This window comes from Lissotriton vulgaris, chromosome 5 (assembly GCF_964263255.1).
Source record: "Lissotriton vulgaris chromosome 5, aLisVul1.2, whole genome shotgun sequence".
In the NCBI taxonomy this organism is placed as follows: Eukaryota; Metazoa; Chordata; class Amphibia; order Caudata; family Salamandridae; genus Lissotriton; species Lissotriton vulgaris.
Genome location: NC_141693.1, coordinates 187,130,308 through 187,153,332, shown reverse-complemented (window position 1 = coordinate 187,153,332; position 23,025 = coordinate 187,130,308). Strand labels below are relative to the sequence as shown.

The 23,025-nt window shown below is 48.2% G+C and overlaps 1 protein-coding gene across 3 annotated transcripts in view; it reads left to right on the top strand.

The window, feature by feature from the left end:
* The window catches only part of ARRDC1 (arrestin domain containing 1), a 699,997-nt gene that overhangs the window by 172,347 nt on the left and 504,625 nt on the right, over positions 1 to 23,025 (top strand). The window lies entirely within an intron of this gene.

Below are 23,025 nucleotides of genomic sequence, written 5' to 3'. Positions count from 1 at the left end.
TCTCATTCTGACTTCTAAACACAGATTCCTCACTTTTTGAATATTCCCCAGGCGTCGGACTGGATCCCAGAATGTTTTTCAGCAGTACCGAAGTGGTGTAGGACAAAGCTGGTAAAACGAGTAGTTAAAATATTCTTTACCACAATGGGTCAGTCTTAATCCGAGGAAGGCTGGTGATCCAGAGGAAGCACAGATAAAGCTGTTGCCTTTTACAGATATTTTTATTTTTAATTTTTGATCCAAGTTCTTCTGGCAAGCCAGAGTGAAGAACATAGGTAACAGCCAGCATGTGTTTTACCTCCTAGTGGCTCGCAGGCCTGGGCTTTTTCAAGGCGTAAAGGATTGTTTCCAAACCAGTAGATAGATGAAGTATCAGCAAAAATGTCTTTGGTATTAGTACGAGAAATCACTGTGAGGAAACGGGTGGGGTTCTGTGGTCCTGCAAGTTTGCGTCTCAGAAGTCCTGTATTGAAATATTGTCAGCATGATCTCTAAGCGGCTGGAGTTTAGCGACAGTCTCTGCGGTTTTCAAGCCGGAACTGCTGCAGAGTGGCACTACTGTGGTTGTTAATCCCACTACTTTCAAGTGCCGAAGACTGAGGTTTTCGTTCAGACCTGCGTTCTCTCAATGCCTTCCTCCAGAAGGAAAATTCAAGATGGTCTCACTGGCCCAGGTCTGGTCTACCCAGGCCCTGGAAAATGGATGGTGCTGTTGCATCTGCAGGACACCTATATCCATATACAAATCCAGCGGGCCTATCGGCACTACCTGTGGTTTATGATGGGACAGAAGCATGTTCAATTTGCTGTGCTCCCCTTTGGTTCACCAGTGCCTTTCGGGTGTTCACGGAAGTGATGGCGATGTTTGCATCTCAACTTCGGGTCTCTGGCATCCCCATCTTCCACTACCTCAATGACTGCCTGTTAAAGGCAAGCACATCCCAGGCAGTAGTCAACCCCTTCAAGACTACAGCAAGCCTGCTGTCATTGTTGTGATTCACTATCCACCATGCCACACTGGGCTGCTTCTCTTTCATTTGAGCCATTCTGGACATGGTTCAGTTTCGTGCCTTTCATCCTAAAAGGCGAGTCCAGGACATTCAGGGGACGATTAAGATCTTTCAGCCTCTGTCCTGGATCTCAGTGTTGTTGATTTTCAGGCTGCTGGGACTGATGGCATCTGCATCGTGCTGATTAAGAATGCCAGTGACTGATGTGGGCTCTGCAGTGTGAACTGAATTTTCAGACGCCCGATGTCAAGGGGACTTCTACAACCACGTCCAGATTTCAGAAGAGACAGTGAAAAATATGCAGTAGTGGTTATTGGACCGTGATTGGGTCAGCGGCAAATGCTTCTCCCTACCCCCACCCAGAGCTGACAGTGGTGCCAGATGTGTCACTTCTGGGTTGTGGTCCCAAAGTTCGAGAGGTGGCAATCGGAGGTCTCTGGTGTCTGACTTAGGCCGGCACCATATCAGCCTCATGGTGCACCAAGCCATACTCTAGGCATTGAAGCCTCCCTTGCATCCATCAAAGGGAGCAGGTGCTCTGACTGGATCGCTTATTCTTGTTTGGAGGCCAAACACTGCCCCCCAAGCCTCTATTGTTGAAATAGGCAGCTTGACTCCTGAGCTATTACACTATGACATTTAAATCATCAGCAAGATTGGATCACCATCTTTATTGAAGCAAGATGTCAATCCCCCTGAACATCTTTTCTCCAGTATTAGGGGTGTCTTTCATAGATTAACATGCTTGAATATTCCCCGTCTAAGTGGGAGTCCCACGGTACATAAAATAGCAATAAATGCTAAAAATATACATATATGTCAGAACATAACATAAGAAAAACTAGAAGTAAATACATAACTGAACCTCTATCATGCATTCCAATGGGGGAATTGTTTTAGAGAAAGAAAACACTTGTAACATATCATTGTCATTATGTTAGTCCAAATTACAGCCAATCAGGCGCCAGCACCCTCTAGAACCTTCTCCTCAGAAGCTCAAGCCCTCAGATTTTTCTACCGCACGTCGTGTGAAGGGAGTCTCCCTGAGCTCTGTTCAGTTTTTTTTTTTCCTCAACTGCTTCTTGTTTCCTGAACTATCATGTCCAGTAAGAAGTCTTTATTCCGACCTTGCTCTTCTTGTGAGAAGTTGTCTTTTTAAAGAGTTCCCCCAGAAGAAATGTATTTATTGCCTCTACCCTGAGCATGAAGTTGGCAGCTGCAAGTTTTGTAGAACCTTTTCTAACAAGACTCTAAAGGACAGAGAGGGTCGTCTCCTCCTTTGACTCCGTCTCAAAGACAAGGATTCTGCTCTGTCTGATGCTGAGAGTTTTCAATCTGGACCCTCCTCTACAGCCTCTAAGCGTGGTAGTGTGCAGGATATGCCTTCTCCTTTTCTAAAAAAGAAGAAACTGGCCCTGCCTTTGGCCTCTGTGGTGTCCCCCACCAGATCCTACTACTGCTGCGCCCACGAGACCTGGCTCTCGGGCGTCTTCTGCTGCATCACAGCGTGTTTCCACACCTGCTTCGTCGTCGACAGGAGCGTCTACGGGCGTTCTGACGACGAGATCTGCAGTGTATACATCGTCGACGTCAGCTTTTAGCTCATCGACGACGGTCTAGTCGACAGCCTCTACATCGATGAGAGTTTCTTTGGCCTTTCAGATTGTCTCGTCGACTATTCCTATCACCTCGTCGACGAAGATACCAACATGGTCGACGAAATCCATCAAAAAGTCTTTGTCGTCGACAAAGACTCTGTCAACTAAAGCTTCGTCGACGAGGGCTCCGTCTACAGGGGTGACTACTTCGTCGGCGGCTTTGCCATCTAAGAAACTTACATCAGCTCCCTCGACGACGGCTTCGTCCACAAGCCTACCGTTGCTGCTGGATTCATCGAAGTCATTTTCATCGACGGCCATTTCAGCACAGTCAACGATAACGTCGACGGTGGCACCATCTTCTTTTGCCTCGTTGCCTCTTGTGCCTTTATCTACTTCAGTTTCTGCTCCTGATCTGCAGCCTCCTTCACCTATGTTTGCCACTACCTCTGAGCCAGACTCGGACTCTGGTAATGATGTGGATGACACTTTCGGGCGGCCCACAGTCCGTCTGATCTCATCATCAAATGTCAAGATTCTGGCAGTGATGTTGAAGGCGGCGACCAGCAGTCTCATGCTGAGGAACAGTTCGTCCAAGTTCCAATGGCTAATTTGCCTTTGTCTCTGATCTCAAATCTCCAGCATATGCTGGACGACTACAACCGGCGTTTTCCACCAACGCCACAAGGTACTCCTAGACCATTGATTAACAAGAAGAGGACTCAGTTGTTCCTAGACGAAGAAAAATAGTGATACGGTCAAGAGGGGAGGAAAATTGATGGGGGGGGTAGTGCTCAGTGGAGTGCTCCCCTGGGCATCCCATTAGTTGGAATGAATGGCCTCACACACTCTTGCGAGTGTCATGCTTCATCATCGGCCGTTGCTCCTCGTTGGGCAGGCGGTGCAATGTCCAACGGGCTCACCTCTAGGAGGGGCTCTTTATCGGAGATCTTTTTTCCAACAGCCTGTGGGTGAAGTGCAAGTGAGGGGCCAGGTAAGAAGTGGATAGTGTAGATGGGTGTGTTAAAATATAGCAAGGGATACCGGAGAGCAATTTATTCTGGTGGTTCCCCTACTATCAGTAAAACCAGTGGGTGGCCTATTATCGCCAGAAAGTTAGGTTCTGTATCACGATCTAGGACTACACAGCGTTGCGTGAGGTCGACATGTTTCTCGCTTCTGCGATTATGCTGCGATTCTTCAGGACCTTATTTAAATTTTACATCTATCACAACGGGAAGACCTGAAAGTGTCAACCTATAAACATCAATTTGTAACCGTTGTACTACCTGTGTATAACCGCTCTTGCCTGGAGGAGACAAAAGGAAGAGTTACCAAAATACAAGGACAACAATTAACCATTCTTGACCGTGAGCACACTGTGATTAGGTGAAGAGAAGTGACTCTGTGTCTGTGGCATTCTGTGAGCAGTGACCTGTAAGTATCCACTTGATTCACATGTATCACAAGTCATCTCTATCACAGTAGAAAAATAATAAATAAATCAAATAAATAAGACTAAACTTAAAACATGATAGCAGCAGTTATTGTTCAAGGTGTCTAAATATTAACCCCTCTGGGGTTCATTAGATACTCACCTATAGGTCAAGGAGTACAGGTGTCAACAGTACCTGGTAGGTGTGACTTCAAGGGAGAGAGCCAATAGGGGTTTAATGGCTATAGGGGAGACAAAGGCACCAATTTCCAGAGTTATCAGAGAACTCCCACTGTCTTAACGTATCTTAGGTGGAATACTGATATGCAGGTGGGTAAGCAATTGTATAGTATCAACCGCTGTCTGCATGTTGAATATTAAAGTATAGCAGAGGCTGACATTGCACCCTACAATGTGCCCAGTGCACACACACAACAAGAGGCCAAAGATACTTATTTACAGCAGGCCGTGGGGCGTCACGTGCGAGGTGTCCAGGTCAATTGTATGAAGAGACATAAGCGCATCCAACCACGTGCCACTGTCTGCATGCTACATATTGAAGTATAGCAGAGACTTACAAAGCGTCCTACACTATGCCCAGTACACACACACACAATCAATGGCCGGAGGTACTCGTTTGCAGCCGGCCGTGCAGCGCCCGCCATTACTGAGGAAGCGCCCGGCGCGCACATCACATACGAGGTGTCCAGGTCAGTAATCCACACCTGCTGCGCTAACGCGGGTCACTGAAGCAAAATGAGCCGCCCACTTACTTCTCAGAGCCTCGGTCAGTGCTCTTTCGCCTACCCATCACTACCGGGATCCGGATAGTACCAGGTCCCCGGTACACTGTTGTTTATGTTGCTCGTTTGGGGCGTCACCCCAGTGACTAGCGGGTCACGTGATGAGTAATTTAAACGTTGGCGCCATCTTGGAGTAGGCAATTCCAGGCGCTTACAATATGAAGAAAAGCTGGATGACACTAGTATATGGTGTTTTCTTGGTAACACTCTTAATCATCATTATTGGTGAGTGTGGATATACACACAAAAGTAGGTCAGTCCTCATGTATTTTAAGATAACGTTAGGCACAGCACATCTCTTTAGTAAGAAGACGCTAATACGGGCGCCATCTTGGAAGGGTAAAAAACGGACCCCTTCTAATACTAGCTCTATACAGCGCCATCTTGGAGTAGGCAATTCCATGCGCCTTCAATATGAAGAAAAGCTGGATGACACTAATATAAGGTGTTTTCTTAGTAACACTCTTAATCATCAATATTGGGGAGTGTGGATATACACACAAAAGTAGGTCAGTCCTCATGTATTTAAAGATTAAATTAGGCACAGTACATCTCTTTAGTAAGAAGACGCTAATACAGGCGCCATCTTGGAAGGGTAGAAAACGGACCCCTTCTAATAGTAGCTCTATGCAGCGCCATAAGTGCAATACAATAATTGTTGTCTTAAGCTTTTGGAATTCCCTGGAGGGACCTGTGCTGTATGGGTCCAACTAGCCAATGGTCCACCATAGGCATAAGCTAGATACAGACGTTAAGTGTGTATCAAGTGTAAGACACAATCCAACAATGTATTTATAGACAGCTCCACGGGATATCTTCGTTCAATCCCCGCTTATCTGAGGATAACCTGTGTATCCAACGCTGCTCTTTGTGGAACAGGTCCTGTTTGGATCTGCTGTTGGGTGTTTCAAGGATGACCCACCAAATAGAGTCGGAACTGTGATTGTTTTCCAGGAAGTGACGGCACATCTTTGTGTTGGTCTTTTGGCATCGTATATTACTGCGATGTTCCGATATACGAGTCTTGACCGCTCTGGTGGTCATGCCAACATATTGTAATTCACAAGGGCACCTAATGAGGTAGATACAGTTGGTGGAGTTGCAATTGGTATGATTGCGGATTTCCCAAGTGAAAGTCTCTGTCAAGTTGATGGACTTGGTAACATTGGTAAAGGGGCAAACACTGCAGGAACCACACGGGTAATGTCCCATCACTGGCGGGAGTTGCCAGAGTGTGTTCTGTCTGTGGCCTCTACTTTGTTTTGGTCTGGTGTGTACCAGCACGTCTTTGATATTACTCGACCTTTTAAAGGCAAACCTAGGGATCTCCAGAGTCAGCTCTCCTGTATTGAGAATTTGCCAGTGTTTCTTGATAATTCTCTTAATATCATTAGAGATTGGTGTGAAGGTTGTAACACACGTCAAGGGCATGGTCTCTTGCGAGGCTCTGATGTTGCCCTCCAGGAGTGCCTCTCTGTTGTTGTTCTGTGCTCGCTTCCGAGCTTTGTAGATCTCCCTGGTGGGGTAGCCTCTTTCCTTCAAATTTCGTGAAAGGATCATAGATTCACTCCTGTAGTCAGTGAGGTTGGTGCAATTACGCCTTACCCGTAAGAATTGACCAAAAGGAAGGTTCAATCTCAAAGCTCTAGGATGGTGGCTGGTGAAGAGTAACAAACTGTTTCGGTCAGTGGGCTTCCGATACATCGTGGTATTGATCTTTTCCCCTTCCAATCTGATAGTAAGGTCCAGGAATGCAATCCTGGAGTCTGAAGCAGTGATTGTGAAGGTCAGGAAGTTGTTCAGGGTGTTCAACCACGTAAAAAACTCCAGGTACTGGGGTGTTGTCCCTGTCCAGAGTATGAGGATGTCATCAATGAACCTCCTCCATAGTATGATGTTAGAATGGTAGGGTTTCGTCGGTCCATTGATGTATTGTTCCTCAAAGTCTGCCATATACAGGCAAATTGAGCCTTAGGATCATCTCTTGATCTCATTTCTCTACCCCTTCTTTGTTACACTCCTAGACCATTACCTGCTGCGACTGCGACAGCTCCACCAACTGTTCCGCCACCTTTGCCATCGACGCCTTCACCTCAGGTACAAACGTCGGTCAAGATTCACACTACTGTGTATCCACAGGATGTGGATGATGAGGCGATTCCAGAACGGGAGGACGGAAGGTCCACGATGACACGGATAATGATGATGCCTCAACCGGCATGGCAAAGTGGGGCGACTACCAAATGCAGATGCCCTCCCCTCAACCAGGAGAATCTGGAGATTCCCCTCCAGTCGATATTGCCAGTTTTCATCTGTTGATGGGTCGAGAGGCTCAGCGCTTTAAATTGCCAAGAACACAGAGAGAGGAGGACTGTTTCCTCTAAGATTTCAAAAATCAGCCTTTCAAACAAGTCCACACGATTCCAATAATCAATTTTATATGGAAGGTGGGAGTTAAGCTCATGCAGGCTCCAAATTCGTTACCTGCCAAAGTACAGCGCAGCGAGAAGAAATATAAGGCCCCAACTGGTTCACCAGCATGCCTGGTTTCTCACCCTAAGCCGGATTTGGTTGTAACGCAAGCGGCACAGAGTGGGGCCCGTTATCCAGCGTCTCCAATCACCGCACCTCTAGATAGAGAAGGTCGGCGCCTAGACGCCATTGGACTGAAATTCTCCACCATGGCTTCCACTACAGTACGGGCAGTGAATGCCTTAGCCATCTTGGGCCGCTACGACCGGCAGATGTGGTCGGACATATCTGCCCTAGTCCACCTCATCCCGGACGCTTCCAAGGCGGATGCTCTGCAACTCATCCAGGACGGACAAAGAGCATCTGAAGAGATGATTGACTGCGCAGTCTATATTGCGGGCACTGGTTTCCGCCAGCTTGCTTGTGCGGCTGCATTACGACGCCAGGGTTGGTTGAAGTCCACCTCCTTCCGGCAGGAAGTTCAATCCAAGATCCTTGATATGCCTTATGATGGTGAATCGCTGTTTGGTTCCCACATTGACGAAGCTTTGGAGTCCATTAGGAAGGACACTGATACGGCTAAATCACTGGGCACTTTGCAATTTTGGAAACAGACATTTCGGGGTGCACGCGGACGCAGCGCTTCCACTTTTCGAGGAGGACAATCTCAATATCGCTCCTACAATCAGAGCAACCAACATTACTCTTCCAATCAACAGCAATCAAATCGACAGCAGTCCTCAAAGCCTTATAGGGGAAGTCATCCTATCGGGGGTCCACCCCCAAACACCAATGACTTTTGTCATCCCCAAAGTGTTGGAGGTCGAATCTCTGTTTTATTCTCAGTGATCCTCCATCCCCTCGGACCGCTGGGTTCGTCAAGATTCCTCCTCATACCCCACCGTCTGGCCCGCCTCCTCCCCATCTCGAGGAGCTTTACCATCAAGTCCGTCGTCTTGTTCAGAAAGGTGCAGTCGAAGTGGTTACAGTATCTCAGAGAGGAGAGGGTTTTTACTCTCGTTTCTTCCTCCTACTCAAAAAGACGGGAGATTGGCGTCCAATTCTGGATTTGAGGGCTCTCAACAGATACCTAAAGAGTCAATCTTTCCGCATGCTGACAATACTGGAGATCCTGCATCTTCTGGCCAGCGGGGATTTCATGACCACCATAGACCTTCAGGACGCATATTTTCATGTCCCAATTCTCCAACCGCATCGCAGGTACCTGCGCTTCAAGGTGGGGCAGACACATTATAAGTTCAAGGTGTTGCCTTTCGGACTCCGCTCCGCCCCTCGTGTGTTCACAAAAGGTGTTGGCTCCTGTCGTGGCTCACCTACGCCTCCGAGGCGTCCACATTTTTCCATACTTGGACGATTGCCTCCTCCAGTCTCAATCACGTCATCAACTGAGCCAAGACACTCGTCTTTGTCAAGATGTGTTTCAATCCCTCGGCTTGGCCATCAATGTCGACAAGTCACAGTTTGCACCAGCGCAAACCAGGACTTTCTTGGGAGCGATCTTGGACACTATGCTTTCAAAGGCGTTCGTTTCAAACGAACGACAACAGAAAATCCTCCGCCTAGTGTCTCTCATTCGATCAAGGTAGTCCGTTTCTGTCCGGACGTTAAAGTCATTTCTGGGGATGGTATCATCTTGTTTTGCACTGATACCACATTGCAGACTGCGGACCCGTCCCATTCAAGAGGAACTGGACGTACAGTGGCGTCAGGTCTCGATCTTTCAACGACCAAGTGGCTGTTACAGCTCGCATGAGAAAGGGCCTGTGCTGGTGGGCACAGTCGACCAACCTGGCGACTGGAACATCCTTCCTCGTCAACGCGCCAGATCTCACGCTCACAATGGACGTCTCCCTGGATGGCTGGGGTGCTCATCTTCAGGGTCTTTCCATCAAGGGCAAATGGTCTCCACCCCAACGCTCTTGGCATATCAACAGGCTGATGGCGATCTTTCTGGGACTCAAGTCGTTCTTCCTGTAATTCAAGGGGAGTCAGTGCTTATTCAAACGGACAATACAACCAGCATGCACTATGTGAACAAGCAGGGAGGGACCAATCTCAACGCTTGTCTCGACTGGCTCAGTCGATTTGGGATTGGGCTCTACGTCATTGGGCTGACGGCGGTGCACCTGCCTGGTGTTTCAAACATCCTGGCAGACTCCCTCAGCAGGTCCACATCGTCGACACACGAATGGGAGCTGCATCAGCCGACTCTGGATCTTGTGTTTCATCGATGGGGTTGCCCATCTCTAGACCTCTTTGCGACACCAGAGAATCGGAAATGCCCGTCTTACGCAAGTTGGCATCCCCACCCCGGATCCTGCGGGAATGCCCTTCTGATAGATACATCTGCTGTGTGGATTCCTCACCTTGTGAATATCCCCCTGCGTCGGCAACATTCGGAAATTCTTTTTGTAGCTTCGCGCCGACGTGGACCCGACGTCATAAAGGCACGGCATCGCTCGCGACTCTGCTGACGTCACCGACGCCTATAATAGGCCCACGGCGGCGTGATGACATCAGTTCCCCTTTTTCCGCGTCGTCGACGCTAACGATTTTCTGGGATCGTCTGTAGCCTTGGCTGTAACTTTGTTACTTGCTATTTGTTTCTAGTCTCTTTGTCTTCACTTTCTTTCGACATGTCCTCGAAGAAGACCGGGTTTAAGGCCTGCGGAGAATGTAATAAGATAATGTCCATCACAGACCCACATGTATGCTGTTTGTGGTGTCTGAGCTCCGACCACGTCGAGGACTGCCAATCCTGCAGGAAGATGACACCAAAGGCCCTCCGGGAAAGAGAAGCAAAACATCTGGTTGCCAAGTTTAAAGAAGGAAAGGAAAAGAAGAAATCAAGATCGCGGACTCGACGCTCGAAGTCAAGGTCTCACTCGAGGTCTCGATCGGATTCGTCCTCAGCCCAAGCTTCAAGGTCTTCGAAAAAGAAGCATAAAAAGAGAACCCGTGAATCCCGACATCGATCATCGATCGAGGAAGGAGTCTGGTTCCAAGCCGAAGACGCAGGTGAAGCTGGTCGAGAAGGTGGTGGTACCTTCGGCTTCGGAGGAACAGGATGCCGAGGTTGGGGCGTCGCATGCGAATTCACTGAGTTCGCAGAAGCAGAAAGCTGTTCCATCTCCGGACCCATCCCATCCTTCAGGTCGGGAGGATGAAGGTGAGGAGGAGGTGGTTGGAGAGGGAGAGGCTCCGTTGCCCGAAGGTCTGTCGACTCCGGTGCACCAGCCTGAAGAGGAGGTCGACGTCGCATCGACTCCGCGCCCTCGAGATCCACCTGGGGGTTCGTATCCAGCCTTCCCAGGTCCAGGTCAGGATCCTTCGCATTTCCTGAATGCGATGTTCGGAATTTATTCAAGGGCTATATATCCCTCTGGGGCTCCTGCTGGTCCCATGGGTCAGATGGCATATGGTCTGGGTGTTCCTCAATCCTATGCACCTGCGCCCTTTATGCCGGCTCCAACGCCGCATTGGCATTATCCGAATCTGGTGAGGCCTTCAACTCCAAAGCCTTCGACGCCGAGGTCGATGTCTCCGATTCCGTCGACGCCAGTCCCATCAACTTTGAAGCCGAACCCTGAACGATGTTGTGGATCTCTTCCTCGTCCGATGTCTGGTTCGACACCGGCTCCATCGGAGTCGAATGCGTATCCGTCGGCTTCGAATGTGAAGCAAAGGCGTGAGGCCCAGAGGTTGATGGAGGAGGAAAGCTATCGAGAGGAAAATCTGGAGGAAGGCGAACTACAGGAGTCTGAGGACCCTTTTGAGGACCTGACTGGTGCTAGTGGCCTAGAACTGTCACCTGAATGGGACCTTGTTTCGCTTTCTGTTGAGCCCTCAAGGGATGTGACGCCTTATCATGTAGTGATAAAGAAGGCTGCAGGTTTGTTGAACATTGCTCTACCAACTGCAGAATTTAAATCTAATCTGCTCACGGAGGTCCTTCACTCTCCTTCATCAGTGACTGAACCGTTGCTGCCTTTTAATGATGCCTTAAAGGATCCAATTTTGGAGATTTGGAAAAAACCTGTATCAGCTGCTGCTGTATCTAGGGCTGTAGCTAGGAGGTATAGGGCAGCTCCTGAAGACCCGGAGTTTTTAACCTCTCATCCTCTACCAGAGAGTTTGGTGGTGCAGGCTGCCTGTTCCAAAAGATCTACGGGTGCATTTCCGCAGGTCCCAGCGGAAAAGGAGTCGAGAAAGCAGGATCAGGCTGCTAAGGTTTTCTCCTCTGCCAGTATGGCTTTGAAATCCACGAATGCTACCTGCTTGATGGGGCGTTATATCCACGCTCTTATGGACACTGTGAAACAGTTGGTGCCCAAGGTGCCTGAAGAGAATAGAAAAGACTTCCAAGATTTAATCTCTGATACTCAAGCTGCAGCAAGGCAGGTTATTCAAAGTGGATTGGACACGGCAGACTCTGTGGCTAGGGTCATGGGTTATTCCGTAGCGACAAGAAGAGCTGCATGGCTGAAGTCAAGTGAGTTTTCCACAGATGTCCAGGCAGCATTAATGGATCTTCCATTTGACGGGTCTGGATTGTTTGGAAAAAAAGCGGACACTGCTTTGGAACGCTTTAAAGACAGCAGGGCGACAGCAAAGTCGTTGGGCCTTCAGACCAGGTGCACTTTTGGTAGACGTTCAAGAGGATTTAGCAGATCTTCTTTTCGAACCTATAAGTCAACCCAGCAGCAGCCGCAGCAGCAGCAAAACACGTTGTATAGATATTATAGAGGCAAGCAGAGGGCCGGGCTCGGGCCGTAACGCTTCCTCTTCTTCCTCCTCTTCCCCAGCCTCCGCAGCCAAGCAGCCCTAGATCCGCCATTCCGGATCATGTGGGCCCAGTGGGGGGCCGGCTTACCCATTTTCTTCAAGATTGGGAATTGATAACATCGGATCTTTGGGGTTTCAATCTTGTAGAGAATGGGTATGCTCTTCCCTTTCGGGAGTTTCCCCCAAATGATCCTCCTTGCCAGGGTTATTGTTCGGAGGACCACCTGCTTCTCCTGCAGGAAGAAGTCCTGGCACTGTTTCGAAAAGGTGCGATAGAGGTGGTTCCGGAGCAGGAGAGGGGTCAGGGGTGCTACTCCTGGTATTTCCTGATCCCCAAAAAGGATGGCAGGCTTCGGCCAATTCTGGATCTCAGGATCTTGAACCTTTACCTGAAACAGGAAAAGTTCAAGATGCTCACCCTTGCTCAGGTTCTTCAAGCGCTGCTGGAAGAAGACTGGATGGTGTCGCTCGACTTGCAGGATGCGTATTTTCATATCCCAATCCTGAAGTCGCACAGAACGTATCTCCGTTTCACGGTTGGGTCGCAACACTACCAGTTTGCGGTCCTTCCGTTTGGTCTTACAACTGCGCCTCGAGCCTTCACCAAGGTGATGGCTGTGGTGGCAGCACATCTCAGAAGGTCGGGGATACCTGTATTCCCGTATCTGGACGATTGGCTGATCAAAGCGGAATCTCCGGAGATAGTTCTCCATCATCTGCAAGAGATAACTCAGTTGTTGCACAGGTTGGGTTTTTCGATAAATGTACCCAAGTCTCACCTGGTGCCCTCCCAGCGCAACCTGTTCATAGGTGGGGTACTGGACACTACTGTATGTCGTGCATTCCCTCCTCCTCAAACGATTCGCGACATACAGAAAATGATTCCTTTATTCTTCAACGGAGCGGTTGTTCCAGTCCTGAAGGTCTTACGTCTGCTCGGTCTGATGGCTTCTTGCATTCTGTTGGTCAACCATGCACGCTGGCACATGAGGGCACTCCAGTGGTGCCTCCGCAGGCAGTGGTATCAGCACAACGGGGATCTCAGGGAGTCCGTGAGGATCTCCAGAGAAACTGCAGCGGATCTATCTTGGTGGAGCGTGGAAGGCAATCTGTCGCAAGGAAAGCCTTTTCATCTACCTCCATCGGTGGCCACAGTGATAACGGATGCATCAACTCTAGGGTGGAGTGCTCATCTGGGGGACCTGGAGGTCCAGGGTCTTTGGTCTCCAGAGGAAAGGTTGCTTCACATCAACCTGCTGGAATTATGGGCGATACGTCTGGCGCTCAAGGCCTTCCTCCCTTCCCTTCGTGGGCGGTCAGTTCAGGTCCTGACGGACAACACGACCGCAATGTGGTACATCAACAAGCAGGGAGGAGTGGGGTCGCAGTGTCTCTGCAGAGAGGCTCAGCGTCTTTGGTCCTGGGTTCAGGACCATCAGATTTGTCTGATGGCAAATCATCTGGCCGGAGTTCAGAACGTTCGTGCAAACAGTCTCAGTCGGCAGTTCTCTGCTGACCACGAGTGGAGGCTTCACCCAGAGGTTGTTCACGGCATCTTTCAGATGTGGGGGACTCCTCAGGTGAACCTGTTCGCCACTCGCGAGAATGCTCACTGCCTGTCATTCTGCAGTCTCCAGTATCCGATGCAAGGAGCTTTGGGGGACGCGTTTCAGTTGAGTTGGGACTCAAAGCTCCTTTACGCGTTTCCACCCATACCCCTTGATTCCTCGGGTTCTGAGGAAAATTCGCCAAGACCGGGCCCAAGTCCTATTGATCGCCTCTGATTGGCCAAGAAGGGTGTGGTACTCAGACCTTCTCCACCTCTCCTCTCACCCGCCGCTCCGTCTCCCTCACAGGGCAGATCTCCTCTCCCAGATGGAGGGGCAGGTTCTACACCCCCACCTCGAGACCTTACACCTTCATGCCTGGAGATTGAACGAGGCAACCTGAGTTCTTTTTCTCTCCCGCCTGACGTGGTGGATGTCATCTTGTCAGCCAGGCGTGACTCCACTAAGTCCATTTATTCTTATAGGTGGTCTAAATTTGTCACTTGGTGTGGAGAGAAGTCTATAGACCATTTGAGAGCCCATTTGTCTGATGTTCTTCAGGTTGCCCTTTCTCTGGCGCATCAGAGGCTTGCTGTTGTCACAGTGAAGGGCTATCTTTCAGCGCTGTCAGCTTTTCTCTGCTTGCCTGACCAGCCTTCTCTTTTTAAATCTCCTGTGGTTTTTGAAGGGCCTTACGAATAAGTTCCCTCCTACTCCTTTTGTTGTGCCTCAGTGGGACTTAAATCTTGTTTTGGCCTTTCTGATGGGTGCTCCCTTTGAGCCTCTTCACAAATGTCCTATGAGGCTTTTGACCCTTAAGACAGTTTTCCTCGTTGCAATAACCTCGGCAAGGAGGGTAAGTGAGCTTCAAGCTCTTAGTTCCAAGCCCCTTTCTTGTCCATTCATGCTGAACGAATGGTTCTTAGGACCTGGGGCTGCTTTTCTGCCTAAGGTGGTATCTCCTTTCCACCTTGGTCAATCTGTTACCCTCCCTACCTTTTTATCCTCCCCCACAACCTTCCAAGGAGGAGGAGAGGTTGCACCGTCTGGACCCCAAGAGGGCGGTGTCCTTTTACTTGGACAGATCTAAAGACTGTCGATTGGATGACCAGCTCTTCATTGGCTTTGCTGGCTGCAAGAAAGGAAGAGCGGTCCATAAAAGAACTTTATCAAGATGGATTGTCCTCTGTATAAAGATCTGCTACTCTTTGGCCGATAAGGAACCTCCAGAGGGTATAAGGGCTCATTCTACAAGAGCTAAGTAGTCAACCTCTGCATTGGCTAGAGGTATTCCTGTAGAGGATATTTGTAGGGCGGCAACTTGGTCTTCCCTCCACACTTTCGCGAAGTATTACTGCTTGGATTCCGAGGTGAGGAGGGACGGCCACTTTGCGCACTCTGTCCTTCAGGATTTCCTGGTTTATAAGAGTGGACACCCTCCTCCGGGAGTGGGGACTGCTGTGGGACTCTATTCACAAGGTGAGGAATCCACACGGCAGATGTATCTATCAGAAGAACAAGTTACTTACCTTTGGTAACGCTTTTTCTGGTAGCTACAATATCTGCCTGTGGATTCCTCACTGACCCACCCGCCTCCCATTGTCCACTCTTCTATGCCAGTGTTTCTATTATGTATTTATTTTATTGTCCAATATTTTATTGCATTTACTTCACACTGTGTGTTACCTGGATATTGGTACTGCGTATACTGTGTATATGTCTACTGTCATTGGTCCGTCCGTGTGCCTTGAAGGCACGAAAAAAAGGGCGGAACTGATGTCATCACGCCGGCGTGGGCCTATTATAGGCGTCGGTGACGTCAGCGGAGTAGTGAGCGATGCCGTGCCTCTATGACGTCCGGGTCCACGTCGGCGCGAAGCTACAAAAAGAATTTCTGAATGTTGCTGACGTAGGGGGATATTCTCTAATAAAAGAGAGAGGGACCCAAAACCAAAGGGATAGGGTTCCACAATTGACACAAGTCAGAATAAAATTCCCTTTGGGCGAATTACCGTAGAAAAACAAGTTCTTACAGACAAACACATAAACCCACCAATATCAAATTATAACAAGGAAGCAATATAAACAATTAAAAAAAAATTTTTTAGTGAAAAAACTTTAATAAAAGTAGATCTTAAACAATTTATTGACATACACTATATTTTGTTAAAAAAAGGGAAACATATACAGGACGGAACACTATAAAATAAATAAATTCAACATTCCAATAAAAAAGGAGCTACGGGAAAAGGACTAAATTCCAACAAAACCATTTTTTTCGAATTTTCCTTAATTTCTTATTCCAGTATTGCTCCTTGAGCATCGACGCGTTTCGGCGGTATATTTAATGTTTGACCGCCTTCATCAGGACAATTGCAATAAATGTTTCCCAATGGTTCTGAAAATTCAAATAGAACCAATCTTAGTTACACATAATGATAATAATAATAACATATCATATTATTTAAAAAAACATAATATATATACATTTCTACATCCCTAAACATACATTGACATTGCTTCCAAGTTACACTAAACAAACAATACATTTTATTACAGTATCACATTATATGTATATATATAAAAAAATTCCGGGAAAGAACCAAATCATAAACAATGCATTTCATTTCATTTGGTCACATAGGTATGTTCCTCGTGTTGACTATATCTCGTACAGCCTATACTAATTGACCATCCATCAGTCATTACGACCCCTGCACAGTACTATAGTCACTGAGCCAACAGCGTAAATCTACATTAGTACACTCAGTAGGGATACAATAGGGCCGTTAAAGTTTATTTTGAACCAGAGAGGTGGCTGTTGAAATGAACATGATATATCACCTACCTCAACTGAAAAGTATCACTCAGTATATGATAAGGGGCACTCTGCCTCCTTCTCAATCACAGGAGATATTCGTCCAGCGAATTATCTTCTCAGCGTTTTAAAAGAACAGAATCGTCCTATATACGATAGATAAACAACTAGTTTAGTATCAACAACACCCGTAGCTCCTTTTTTATTGGAATGTTGAATTTATTTATTTTATAGTGTTCCGTCCTGTATACGTTTCCCATTTTTTAACAAAATCTAGTGTATATCAATAAATTGTTTAAGATCTACTTTTATTATAGTGTTTTCACTCAATTTTTACATTGTTTATATTGCTTCCTTGTTATAATTTGATATTGGTGAGTTTATGTGTTTGTCTGTAAGAACTTGTTTTTCTACGGTAATTCGTCCAAAGGGAATTTTATTCAGACTTGTGTCAGCAGGGGGATATTCACAAGGTGAGGAATCCACAGGCAGATATTGTATCTACCAGAAAAAGCGTTACCGAAGGTAAGTAACTTGTTCTTTTGATCGACTGGTGCGATCTATTCGCTTACGCCTTTCCGACGATCCCGTTAGTACCACAGGTGCTGTGGAAGATGCGGCGGCAGCCCTGCTAAATTCTATTGATCGCCCCTCGATGGCCCAGACAGGCGGGGTTCTCGGAGTTGCTCTTTCTGTCCCAGTGCAAGCCCATTCCTCTTCGTCCTCATCCAGACCCTCCTGATGATGGACAAGGGCCAGGTTTGCCATCCGGATCCATCCACTCTACAATTGTCGGCATAGAACCTGAGCACCTTGAGTTCGCAAACTTCAATATCTCGCAAGACTGCAGAGAGATCCTCGCTCATGCTAGGGCTCAGTCTACCATCAAAACTTACAAACTCAAGTGGAAGAGATTTTGTCATTGGTGCATGGCAGCAAATATCCATCCAATCCACTCTACTCCGGAGCAGCGTCTTCCGTTCTTTTTGAGTCTTGCTCAATCTGGACCTTCGCATGCTACTTTGAGAGTTTCCTAGCTGCAATCTCTCGCTTCCGGCAGGATGGCTCCTCCTCCTCCCTCTGCTCGTCCAGAATTATCCGCCAGATTTTCAAAGGGCTTTTCCGGAAGTTCCCGCCTATTTGGGCCCTCCTCCACCGTGGCATCTCAATGTTGTTCTGTCGCAACTTATGAACTCACCATTTGAGCCCATCCATAGGGTGGACATTAAGTTCCTCACCTGGAAGGTTGCTCTTCTTCTTGCTTTGACCTCATCTCGTCGTGTGAGTGACCTCCACGCCTTTACTATCAAACCGCCTTATCTTCAATTCAAACCTGACGGCGTGGTGCTTTGCACCAACCCATCTTTCCTACCCAAGGTGCCTACAGACTTTCATCTAAACGAACCTGTGTTCTTGAAAACTTTCTTCGCTGAGCCAAAGTCTCCGGCTGAGCAGCGATTGCATTCCTTGGACATCAAACTATGCCTTCAATTTTACATTAGCAGAACTGCCTCCTTCCGCAGGTCCGACCAACTGTTCATTACTTATGGACGACTACGTCAGGGGCATCCCGTTACCAAACCAACGATTGCCCGTAGGATTTCTTCAGCCATTGCCTTCTGCCATCAACAGGCTGGCAAGCCTTTGCAGTCTTCGGTGAGGGCTCATTCTACGAGGGTTATGTCTTCATCCACCGCCCTGTTTGCTGGTGTGCCACTTCATCAGATCTGCCGTGCAGCGACATGGTCCAGCAGGCACACCTTCACCAAGCATTACTGCTTGGACGCCATCAAGGAGGCGGATTCCGCAGTGGGACAGGCAGTACTTCGTCATCTTTTCAAATAAGGTGAGCCTCTGTTCCCTCCTCCTTTATATATTTTTTCAAAGATTGCTATTTCAGCTTCCATGACTGTATTACCACTGTCTTCGTGCATTTCCATACTGTGTTTCGCAATCTCATTGGAGGTTACTACTCTCTATTCTATTCAAGCATTTGAATCTATAAAAGACACCCCTAATACTGGAGAAGAACAATTGTTACTTACCTGTAAACAGGTGGTTCTCCAGTATTGTGTCTTTCATATATTCACATGCGACCCACCCTCCTCCCCTCAGAGGCTCTCTTCTCCTCATGCACTCTGGGTCACTTTGGTGCTACGAAAATCTGAGGGCTTGAGCTTCTGAGGAGAAGGTTCTAGAGGGTGCTGGTGCCTGATTGGCTGTAGTTTACACTAACATAATGACAATGGTATGTTACAAGTGTTTTCTTTCTCTATCATGCATTCGTATGGGGGAATTGTTTTAGAGGTTGTTATGCATTTACTTCTAGTTTTTCTTATGTTATGTTCTCACATATATGTATATTTTTAGCATTTATTGCTTTTTTATGTACCGTGGGACTCCCACTTCGACGACTAGGAATATTCAAGCATGTGAATCTATGAAAGACACCAATACTAGAGAACCACCTGTTTACAGGTAAGTAACAATTGTTCTTTCTTTGAAATGGAAGAGGTTCTGCATATGGTGTATTCAAAGAAATATCGATCCAGTTGGAGGCCAAGTCGAATGGCAATTTAATACTATCTTTATTATTTGTCAAAAGCTACGCAACAACTACAATTCTCTTTGATAAAGGTACATCTAGTAATCATTGCCACTTATAGAAAGTGCTTTGTTGTAAAAGATTTCTCAGAGGGGATAAAGAAAGCCTTCCCCTGCTTAAGGAGACCATCTCTGCCTTGAGAGTTTGTTATTCTTTCAAAATTGCCATGTCCCTGTTAATACACATTTAGTTTCTCTTGGAAAGCAGCTTTCCTGGTTTCATTCATGTCAACCTTAATGGTTGGTGGAATTCAGGCTCTATGATGTAAGAAATAGTGTACATTTTTCCAGAGAGATAGAATTGTGATCAGAAATCAGTCTGTTCTTCTCCTTAAAGTAGTTTTAGAATTCTATGCCAATCAAACGTTTTCCCGGAATACCTCCCTTACAGCAGTTAGAACTTTGCATTCTCTGGATTTTACAAGAGTTTTAAAGTTGTAGCTTTATAAAACTAAATACATAAATCGGATAATCCATTTGTTAATTCTGGCCTCATACATATGGTTTAGCCAGTTAAAGTCCGTTTTTAGGTGGATTGTCTCCTGCCTTTTACTCTGTAGTAATGGAGAATAGACCTTTGTCTGTTAGTTCCAGAGCACATTCCACAAGGGGAAAATTGGGAACTTATGCATTGCCAAGAAATATTTCCATTGCAGACACATAAAAAGCGCCACTTGGAGGTCTTTACAAACATAGCCAAGATTTTGTCTTGATTCTGATTCGTCAGACGGAGACTTCTGGGTAGTGTAGTTTTTTATTTCTCTATTTTGTATGCCTTTTATAGCAATTGGCCTACTAAGAACAGTATTCCTTCATCTTGGATAATCAGTGTAAAGGGTTTCCAGTTTACCAGGTGTTCACCATGTTCTATCAGCTCTTCAATGGGTGACCAGGTGAATTGAGCCAACGGTGTGTGACACATGGTGGCACCATATAAGGTTGCACGTCTGATATTGACTTAGTCTTTTAGAAAGTGGTTTCTGGACTGTGCCACTTTGGGCTGCTCGTGTCTGCAATTGTCTTCGCTTAGGGAGCTATTTTCTGTTATTCAACTTAATTTCCTGGAGAATGCATGCTATACGACTCATCAGAGAAGATCCTGAGGTAAAAGGTAAACTGGGATCATTCAATACATAACATCTGAATTATTTAGGTCAAAGTTGTAATTACACGTACAAAATGTAATCACTATAGTGAAACAAAACAAGTAGGCATACATGTAGTCCAATTTTTTATTCTGTAAGTGGCTGGATTAATCCATAAGACAAGCAAATGGCCGAATTTCTTATTAGCCCGTTCGGTACGTCATACAGCCAGGAGCTGACCGAATACAGAGTGCTTTTGTGCGTCGGACGGCTCCCGGTCGTCACCGCACATGGCACTGGAAATCCGGATTTCAGTCCAAAACAGCCTCGGAAGCTGGGGAAGGGTCGCACCAGCTCGCAAGGCTGTTTGGATTGTTTCAGTGAAATGACAATCAGTGCATGTCACGCTGACTTCATTCACTGAAACCAAAACTGAAATGAGCAGTTAGGCTCATTTCATTTTCACTGTCTGTGTTCAGGTGGCTATTTCAGCCCCCCGCCCCCTCTTGAGCACGTAGGCAGATGGGAGAGGTATTGTTGGAAAGGGGAGAAGCAGCCATCAACCCACTGGACACCAGAAAGGGGGAAGGAGCCCCTTGGGTAAGGGCCTTTGTTCCCCCCCAATTTTTGGCGGCTTATTCAGTCTCTCTGCTCTTTCTGGTGGCAGATGGGGGGGGCAATCGCTCCCTATCTGACCCCCGGGGCGCAGAAAACTTACTAGGCACCAGGGATATTTTTTTGGTGCAAATTTTGGGGAAGGGGCTGCCTAAAATGGGCATGCCAATGCCCCTCCCTAACAACCTCCACAGTCTTCTTGGACGGGGCAAATGGGGTATTACCCCTGATCTATACCCAATAGGGGGCAGAAAGCAAACTAGGCACCAGGGATTTTTATTTATGTACATTTAGGGTTGGGGGCTGCCCAAAATGGGCATGCCAATGTCCCCACCCCCTAAAAATAATTGCCAAAACCTTTCTGCCTCCCCGGGAGGCAGATTGGGGCAATAGCCCCTGAACTGCCCCTGAAAGCCCACAAAACGCCAGGGTTTTTTTTTTTTTTTTTTTTTTTTTTTTTAATACGTGGGGCCGGGGACACTGGCCTTCCCATTTAGGTAGCCCCGATCCCTACTAATCGGACAGTCTTTCTGCCCCTCTTGGGGGCAGATGGGGCAATAGCCCTGAATCTGTCCCAGAGAGCCCACTAGGCAGCCTGGGACTGTTTTGTTTGTAGTTGAGAGGTGGGGGTTGCCCAGAATGGCATTCCAATGCCCCATCGCATAAAAAAAGCCAGTCTTTTTGCCCCCCCCCCACCCGCCCCTTCCATGAGGCAGATGGGAACAATAGCCCCTGATCAGCCACACCGGGGGAGGAGGGGCAGAAAGCTCACGGTCTTCTGCCCGCCATGGAGGCATGTGTGGGCAGTAGCCCTCCATCTATCCACCTGGGTCTGAAAAGGCCACTAGGAAGCCAGGGACTATTTTTTTTTTTTTTTGGTAGGTCGGGGTAGGAGATTCCTAGAATAGGCAAGCAGCTGGTCGCCTTCCTCGAGACGAACGGATCCCTCGACCTCTCGCAGTCTGGCTTCCGGGCCAACCACAGCACCGAGACCGCCCTGATCGCAGCCACCGATGACATCCGAGCTCTGCTCGACAACGGAGAAACAGCGGCCCTCATCCTCCTAGACCTCTCCGCGGCCTTCGACACTGTCTGCCACCGTACCCTAGTACAGCGCCTCAGCAACATCGGAATCCAGGAAAAGGCACTGGAGTGGACCATCTCCTTCCTCGCCGGAAGGACACAGAGAGTCCGCCTCCCCCCGTTCAGATCAGAAGCCACCGAAGTCATCTGCGGCGTCCCTCAAGGCTCCTCACTCAGCCCAACCCTCTTCAACGTCTACATGAGTCCCCTCGCAGCCATCGCACGCCAGCACAACCTCAACATCATCTCCTACGCCGACGATACCCAGCTGATCCTCTCCCTCACCAACGACCCCTCCACCGCCAGAGCCAACCTACACGAAGGGATGAGAGGTAGCCGAATGGATGAAGAACAGCCGCCTGAAACTGAACTCGGACAAGACGGAAGTCCTCATCCTGGGATCCTCACCCTCCGCCTGGGACGACTCCTGGTGGCCCCCCGCCCTAGGCAGCGCACCCAAACCAACAGACCACGCACGCAGCCTGGGCTTCATCCTGGACTCCTCCCTCTCCATGTCCAGACAAGTCAACGCCGTCTCCTCGTCGTGCTTCAACATCCTACGCATGCTACGCAAGATCTTCCGGTGGATCCCCACCGAGACCAGGAAGACGGTCACCCAGGCCCTCGTCACCAGCCGACTGGACTACGGCAACTCCCTCTACGCCGGAACCACCGCCAAACTCCAGAAGAGACTCCAGCGGATCCAGAACGCCTCAGCACGACTCATCCTGGACATCCCCCGTCACAACCACATCTCCGGACACCTGAGACCTGCACTGGCTCCCGGTCAACAAGAGAATCACCTTCCGTCTCCTCACCCAGGCACACAAAGCCCTGCACAACCAAGGCCCAGGATACCTCAACAGCCGCCTCAACTTCTACTCTCCCAAACGCCAGCTTCGATCGACCGGCCACGCCCTCGCCGCCGTCCCCCGCATCCGAAGAGCCACCACAGGGGGAAGGTCCTTCTCCTACCTCGCCGCCAAGACCTGGAACTCCCTCCCGACCCACCTCCGCCTGACCCAGGACCACCTCGCCTTCAGGAAGCAGCTCAAGACCTGGCTGTTCGAGCAGTAGCGGACCCCCCCTCCCCAAGCGCCTTGAGACCCTCCGGGTGAGTAGCGCGCTATACAAATGCTTTGATTGATT